The 8,807-nt window shown below is 41.1% G+C and overlaps 1 pseudogene; it reads left to right on the plus strand.

Moving 5' to 3' along the window:
- The first annotated feature begins 8,636 nt into the window (after positions 1 to 8,636).
- Positions 8,637 to 8,807, plus strand: LOC106146652 (annotated as a pseudogene).

The raw sequence follows: 8,807 nt of genomic DNA on the forward strand, positions 1-8,807 counted from the left end.
AAAGAAAGAAAGGAGGAAAGAAATCTGGTGACAGGTCTGGCGTTGGCACATGACAACAATGAACGGGAGCTCCATAGAGGTCACTCCTCTAAGAGATACACACTCTCAAGTCGCAGCAGTGCCCTGGCCCGTGTGACACACGCTGTCTGAGCTGTCTGTAGTGGGCCTGGATGTGGCAAGTGTAAGTTGATAGCTGCATTTGAAGTCTATCAGTATATGTTGTTGCCCACCTGGCCACATCCCTCCATCTATTTGTGTTCTATAAGTAAATACAAGCCATACTTTGTGGCTTATAAATAACACAAATTTATTTCTCCCAGTTCTGAAGGCTAGAAATCCAAGTCAAGCTGCTGGCTGATTCAGTGACTGGTGAAGCCCCACTTCCTGTTCGTAGGCAGCCATCTTCCCGAGCTCTCTGGGGTCTCTCACCCGGACAATTACCCCACTCTCACAGACCCCCCCCCAACACCACTGCACTGAGGGTTGGGTTTCTTCCTCCCTTCTTCCTTTCCTCCTTCCCTTCCTTCCTTTCTTCTTTTTGTTTTTTGGGGTCTTTTTGGTACTGGGGACTGAATCGAGGGCTTTTGTACTGAGCTACATTTCCAGTTCATTTTAATTTTTTTTAATTTTGGAACAAGATCTCTCTAAATTGCTAAGCTAGCTGGGCATAGTGGTGCACACCTGTGATCCCAGTGCTTGAGAGGCTGAAGCAGGAGGTTTGGCACAGGTTCGAGGCCAGCATGAGCTACACAGTGAGTTCAAAACTAGCCTGAACTACATAGTAGGACCCTGTCTCAGAAAAACCAAAAAATAAAAAATAAAAATTGCTATACTGCCTGTAATCCTAGCACTCTGGGAAGCTGAGACACAAGGGTCATAGGTTCTAGTCCAGCCTATGCTCTGACTTGTACTCTTGCGGTCTCAGCCTCCCAGAGTGCTGGGATTACAGGCTTGCACCACCACCTGATATGGTAGGGTTTCCACATGTGAATTTTAGGGGGACACAAAAATTCAGTCTGAGGTACCAATGCAGGCATTTGTATTTATGGCTTCTTTTTGGTGTTGTTTGTTTTTGTTTTTCCTTTGAAAAAAGACTCCAGCAATTCTCTTGCCTCAGCCTCCCGGGTAGCTGGGACTACCAATAAGTGCCACTGCACTGGCTATGATTTCTTAAGACCAAAGAAAGAACCACACACCCTCTGCAAGGTTTGAGTATGGCTTCTTGCAGAGTAGATAATTCTCTGATTCCCATGTACTTTTACACTTAACGAAAAAGGAAATGACAAATGTCAGAAGAAACACCACCTGCGAACACCCTCGTGGCCAGCAGAGCCTGGCAAGTTTACTCAGTCCTGGCCAGAGGAGGCACTGCAAGAGGTGTGAGAGAGAGCACCCCGAGGAGGCGGGCTGCAGTACACTGCAGGGCCTACAAAGATAGGGCAGAAGCCAGATATTGGGGCACAGGCCTGGAACTCCAGTACTCTGGGAAGCTGAGACAGAAGGATCATAAATTCTAGCCCAGCCTGGGCAACTTAGCAAAACCCTGTCTCAAAATAAAAGTGAAATGAAATTTAAAAGGACTGGAATCTAACTCAGTGTGAAGACCCTGGGCTCAACTCCTACTACCACCAGAGAGAAAAGAAAAGAAAGAGTAAAAGAAAAAAAGGCCCAGAGAAGGTGAGGGACAGGAGGTACATCTATTGTTCTCTGCTGTTGTGACCTTAGGGCCACTTTCTGGATTCCTCTCTGTTTATCTAGAAAAAGTGAGGCTTAGCTGGGGATGGTGCTGCGAGTTCGAGGCCAGCCTGGGCTACAAAGTGAGCTCAGGGCCAGTCTAAGCTGCATGGCAAGACCCTGTCTCAAAAAGACAAAAACAGAAGTAAGGCCTGTTCTGCCCTGGTTTTATCACATGATGTTGGTAGACCTAAATTGACTGTGTTTTCTTTCCATTTTTATTTTTTTCAAGAGGGGCTCCAAACTCCTGACTGGATCTTTCCACATTAGCCTCCCTGGTGGTTAGGACTCTACCACCACACCTGGCTCAAAATATTCTTGAGGGTCACTATCCATCAAAATTATATATCATTTTTCACATTCAAAATACTCTCTATCAGAACCAACAAGGTACAGCACTGCCTGAGGAAGACTCTGACGGGTGCTCCAGGTCTCTGTGTGTGTACAAAACAGAATAAGAATTAGCCTAGACTGTAATCCAAGGAGTAACTTTCATGGGCAGGTTAGGGTCACCTCCTTCACCAAAACTGTGGACTGAAGGTCCAAACACAAGCTGATTCCCAGCATGTCACCAGGTTCTGAGCTTCATACAGTTGCCCCCAACCTGAAATTGCACTCTGCCTCTGGGTCCCTTCTCTTGGTCTTACAAATATTTTCTCAACCCCCTCCCCAAAAGCCTTCTACTCAAGATGTAAAAATAATAACAGAGATCAATCTCTCCATTTTCTTTCAGTTGTTACTTCTCTTTTCTCCTTCTCTTCTTCTGATCTAACTCCTACAGGAAAGAATGTCAGAACTAGAAGACAGGAGTGAGGTCAGGGACCATGTACTCAGAGATCGCAGGAAATGGCTCCAACAGCACACAAACCTTAAAGGCCAGGGGAGTGTGGAGGGAAGTTCTTCAACATGAAAAGAATACAACCTTCAAACCAGATTAATATACTTTGCAATACTATCTTTAAAAATTGATGGAGAAAGACTTTCCATGACAAATTAAGACTTTCCATTAAGAAACCAACACCACAAAAAAATTCAAGGATATATGAGACAGAGAATAAAGTCAAAGGGTCAAAGGGCCCTAATGGTATGAATTATATATCAAGCAGGGTAAGCAGTTAAACAAGAAGGAAAAATAAAGGAACCAACAACAGAAAAATAAAGACATGACAAGAATAAGTCAATACCTTTTAGTAATAATGCTCAATGTAAATGGCCTCAACTCCCTAATCAAGAGAAACAGATTGGCAGATTGTATTAAAAAACAAAACCTAGCTGGGCATGATGGTGCACACCTGTAATCCCAGCACTTGGTAGGCTGAGGCAGGAGGATTGTTTTGAGTTCAAGGTCAGCCTGGGCTACAAAGTGAGCTCAAAGCCAGCCTGAACTGCATAGCAAGACCCTGTCTCAAAACAACAAAAACAAAACAAAACAAAACAAAAAACTTTTCAAAGTGGACTTCAAGCCAAAGCTAAATGAAAGAGACAAAATCACTACATACTGGTAAAGGGAATGATTCAATAGGAAGAGATAACAATTGTAAATGTACATATCTACCAAATACCGGCACATCAACTTCATAAAACATACACTACGGACATAAAAGAACATATAACCACAGTGGGAAACTCAACACTTCACTGTCACGGAGATAGGTCAACAAGGCAAAGAAGTATCAGCGCTGAACCACACCTTCAAGGAAATGTACTTAATAGATATCTATAGAGTCTTCAACCCAACAACAACGGAATACAGTGTGCATTTTTCTCAGCAGCACATGAAACTTTCTCCAAAGTAGACCATACAGTACCCCATGAAGCTTTCTTAAGTAAAAAATCATTATAATAATCCCATACATATGATCAGATTGTAGTACAAGAAAACTAAAACCGGGGAGCTGGGGATTTAGCTCAGCGGCACAGTGCCTGCCTGGCAAGCACAATGTTATGAGTTCGATTCCTGGTACCGGAAGACAAACAAAAACAAACAAACAAAAAACAAAAACAAACAAAAAAAGAAAACTAAAACCAAATGACAAAAAGAAACCACAGAAATTATGTGAACACAGGGAGATTAAATAATGCACTCTTAAATAATCAATGAATCATGGAAGAAATCAAAGAAATTAAAGGAGTTCCTAGAGTCAAACAATAATGCCAGTACAACATACCAGAACCTATGGGATCCAATGGAAGCAGTCCTAAGAGGGAAGTTTATAGCTGTGAGTGCACATATCACAAAAACAGAGTGAGCCCAGGTGAGTAAAGTAATGATAGATCTTAAGATCCTAGAAAAACATGAACATTCCAAACCTAAAACTAGTACAAGAAAGGAAATCTTAAACATCACAGCAGAAATTAATAAAAAGGAGGTTAATAAAACATCACAAAGCGTTTAAAAATCTAAGAGCTGCTTCTTCATAAGGATAAACAAAATAGACAAGCTCTTAACCAAACTTACCAAAAGAAGTAAAGACCCACATTAATGCAATTAGAAATGAAAAAGGTAAAATCACAACAGACACCTTTAAAATCCAGGCCAGTTAAGTAACTACTTCAAAAATCTGTAATCCAAAAAACTGGAGAATCTAGAAGAAATGGACAGTTTTCTAGACACACATGAATTGCCGAAACTGAACCAAAAAGATATGAAATACCAGTCCAATAATAGGCAAAGAATTTGAAGAATTAAAAAAAACCCTGAACCAACTAAAAACAGTTCACTATCTGACAGATTCACTGCTGAATTCTACAAGAGCATCAGGGAAGATCTAATACCAGTACTCTTCAAATGTGTCAATGAAATGGAAATGGAAGAGGGACCTCCAGATTCATTCCTGAAAGCCAGCATTCCCCTGATAACAGATGGGGACGTGGCTCAGTGGTACAACACTTGCCTGGCATTACCCTGATAACAAAAGCACACAAAGACTTAACAAAAAAAAGAAAAAGAAAACTGCACACCAAGCTAATGAATATAAATGTAAAACTCCTCAATGAGATACCGGCAAAGAGAATACAATAAATCATTCAAAATACATGTCAGGACCAAATTGGCTTCATCCCTGGAAAGCTGGATGGTTGAGTACAAGTAAATCAATTGATATACTGTATCACATAAGCAAGGAGAAAGGTCACATGATCATCTCAATAGACATAGAAAAAGCCTTAGACAAAATCCAACATTCATTTATGGTAAAAATCTTGAAAAGTAGGCATGAAAGGACCTTATCCAAATCTGATAAAGGTCATGTATTACAAACCTCCTGCCAACATCATATTAAATGAGGGGAAAATGGAAAGCTTTTCTTCTAAAATTAGAAGCAAGAAAGATTGTTTACTCTCACCACTCCTGGTAAATATGACACTTAAAATTTAACCAGAGAAATCAGGCAAGGGAAAAAAATAAAAGGAAGAGGTCAAATTATCCCTATCCACAAATGACATGATCCTTTACACAGAAGATCCAAAAAATTTCCATCAAAATACTCTTAGAACTAATAAATGAATTGAGAAAAATAGCAGGATACAAAATCAGCACACAAAAATCAATAACATTTCAGTATACTAACAATGAACCCACTGAGAAAGAAATCAAGAAAATAATACCATTCATAACAGCCTAAAAAAATTAAACAGGTAGGAATTAATCTAACCAAGGAAGTAAAAGACCTTGGCAATGAAAACTACAGTATTCTGAAAAAGGAGATCAAAGAAGACATCAGAAAATGGAAAGATATCCCTGTTCCTGCACAGACAGAACCAATACTGACAAAATGGCCATATTATTAAAACTGATAAATAGACAATGCAATCTCTCTCTCTCTTTTTTTTTTTTTTTTTGTCTTTTTGAGACAGGGTCTGGATATGCAGTTCAGACTGGCCTTGAGCTCACTTTGTAGCCCAGGCTGGTCTGGAACTCGCAATGATCCTCCTGCCTCAGCCTCCTGAGGGCTGCGATTATAGGTATGCACCACCACGCCCGGTGATTTAATGCAGTCTCAATGAAAATACCATCAGTGTTCTTCACAAAGCTAGAAAAAAAAAAATTCTAAAACTTATATGGAACTAGAAGAGACACAATGGCAAGGGCAATCCTCAGCAATAAGAGCAAAGCAGGAAGCATCACACAATCGTGGGTCTCAAACTATATTACAACTGGACAAAAATAGACATTTGGATCAGGAACAGAACAGAGGACATAGAAACATCTCTAGGGCCAGTGATATAGCTCAGCAGCCCAAGTGCCTGTCTGGCAAGCACAAGGTCCTGAGTTCGATTTCTGATACCAAAAAACAAAACTAAACTAAACTAAACAAAACATCTCCAGGCACACTCAGACAGATGGGGCAAAAACATACACTGGAGGAAAGATACCCTGTAGCAGAAGGTTCTGGGAAAACTGGCTCTTCACAGGCAGAAGATTTAGTCTAGAGACCCATATATCTCACTAGGTAGTAAAGTAAAATAAAAAATGGCTCAAAAATCTAAAGGTTAAAACAGAAACAGTGAATCTGCTGGAAGATAAAATAGGTAAAACTTTTGAAGACAGAGGCATAAGCAAGGACTTCTGAACAGAACCCCAATGACACAAGAAATAGAACCAAGAATCAGCAAATGGGACCACAGCAAATTAAAAAGCTTCTACACAGCTGTTATGGTTTGTGTCTGTGTGTCCCCCAAAAGCTTCATGTGGTCATGGGGCAGGCTTTTAGAGTTGATTGATTATGGGTGTGAGAGCTACACCCACCCTGGGGTGGATAGTTTGCATATGTAAGGGAGAGAAAAAGGGTGCTTGAGGCCGATCCGCCCTGGTGTGTGCTTGTGGCTTTTGCTGTGTTCTACCGTCAGGAGCTGTAGCTCTCTGCCATGTGCCACTCTGCCTTGTAATCTGCCAAGTATAAACTAAAACCTCCACAAACTGTAAGCAAAATAAACCTTTCCTTCCTTAATTTTGGGCATCAGATATTTTGTCTCAGCAACGAGAGAAAAGTAACCAAGACAACAGCAAAGGAAACCACCAACAGAGCGAAGAGACAACAGTAGAGGAAAAAATTTTGCCAGTTACTCCTCTGACAGAGGTCTAAATCTAAAACATATGAAGAATTCAAGAAAATTAGACTACCAAAAATAAAAGACCCAATAAAAATAGACAATTAAAATAGATACTTCTTACAAGAAGAAAGATAGGGGCTGGGGATTTAGCTCAGCGGCAAAGCGCCTGCCTGGCAAGCGCAAGGTCATGAGTTCGATCCCTGGTACCGGAAGAAAAAAAAACAAGAAGAAAGATAAATGGCCAATAAGTATATGAAAATATGTTCAGCATCTTCGGTCATTCCAGAATGACACTGACAGCTGGGCGTGGTAGCGCACGCCTGTAATCCCAGAATTTGGGAGGCTGAGGCAGGAGGATCATTGCGAGTTCAAAACCAGCCTGGGCTACAAAGTGAGTCAAGACCAGCCGAACTGCATAGCAAGACCCTGTCTCAAAAAGACAAAACAAAACAGAATGACACTGACATTCTGTCCTGCTCCAGAAAGGACAGCCAGCATCAAGAACTCAACACAACAACAAATGCCAGAGAGGCTGCCGTGAAAGGGAGCCCTTCTCTATTGCTGGTGGAGTGTGAACTGGTGCAACCGCTCTGCAAATCAAGATGGAGGCTCCTCAAAACACTAAAAGCAGAAGTTCCATTTGAACTAGCTATTCCCCTTCTAGGTATCTTTCTAAAAGAGTTCAAGGCATCATATGTTGGCCTACATTCTGTTTCTGTCCAGGGTGAACAGGTCCTGAGAATGAGGTACCCAAGGATGAACAGAAAAGCAAGAGAAAAAAGAAAAACAAGAGAGGCAAATTCTGGGATCAGGGGGCTAGTAGCCTCTTGGACTGAAGCCCCGATTACCATCCTTAGTAACCTTTTATTGAGAAAGAACAAAGGATGCAGCTGGGCAAATGGGAGGATATCAACAGGTTCAGCAAGGACAATACAACTCAATTACCACAGAAATAAGACTTGACTTAGTTAGCCACCACGTTATCATTCCTTCGGACATATCTCAGCAAAGCATCTACAGTTGTCCCTCAACTTTCCACAGGGACACAGGTGCTGCAGTCATTTCCTTTCCACCAATGCTTTTGCTAGACTTCCTCTGGAAGCAGGCAATCATATGGCTTGGTCAGGCCTGAGGTAATACACTGAAAGATGAACTAAAGAATATCCTTCTCCACAATCATACCACAGTGATCCATGCATATCCATGTGTACAGTAGCACAACTCATAGCAGCTAAATCTGGGAGGCAGCCTCTATGCCCATCAGCAGATGAATAGATAAAGAAAATGTATATACACACACTGGAGTACTACTCAGCCATAAAGAACGATAAATTTGAGTCATTTGTAGGAAAACAGATGCATCTTGAGACCACAATGTTAAGTGAAATAAATCAGACACAAAAGGTTAAATATTGTATAATTTCTCTTATATGAGAAACCTGAAAGAGAAAAATAAAAGATAGATAATGGAAACAGGGAGGTAGTCTTCAGCAGATGTAAAGGGGATCTAGAGATGAGGGAGAGAGGAAGGACAAATAGGAGAAGCAAAAAGAATGAAGATGTGCTGCCTATGTGAACCAACTCCCATGGTGCACGCATTAATTGTGTATCCTAAACATGTACTAATAAGAAACAAAATGAAAAAAATTTTTTTTTAGTACCAGGAATCAAACTCAAAACCTCCAGCTTGCCAGGCAAGCACTTATGCTGTAGAGCTACATCTCCGGCCCCAAAATGAAAAATTATTCTAACAAAAATATCAAATACTTACAGAAATTTGTTTTTTAAAAATCAAGACTTCTCTTCGCTTCAGGCTGCCACCGAGTGCATGCCCTTGCCTCCAAGCCTAACCATGTCGTCGCACAAGACTTTCAGAATCAAACGATTCCTGGCCAAGAAGCAAAAGCAGAATCGTCCCATTCCTCAGTGGATTCGGATGAAGACTGGTAATAAAGTCGGGTACAACTCCAACAGGAGACGGTGGAAGGACCAAGCTGGGACTGTAGGGAGCTGCACATGAG

The sequence above is a fragment of the Chinchilla lanigera genome, unplaced genomic scaffold, assembly GCF_000276665.1.
Source record: "Chinchilla lanigera isolate Chin_1 unplaced genomic scaffold, ChiLan1.0 scaffold00088, whole genome shotgun sequence".
NCBI classification, from domain to species: Eukaryota; Metazoa; Chordata; class Mammalia; order Rodentia; family Chinchillidae; genus Chinchilla; species Chinchilla lanigera.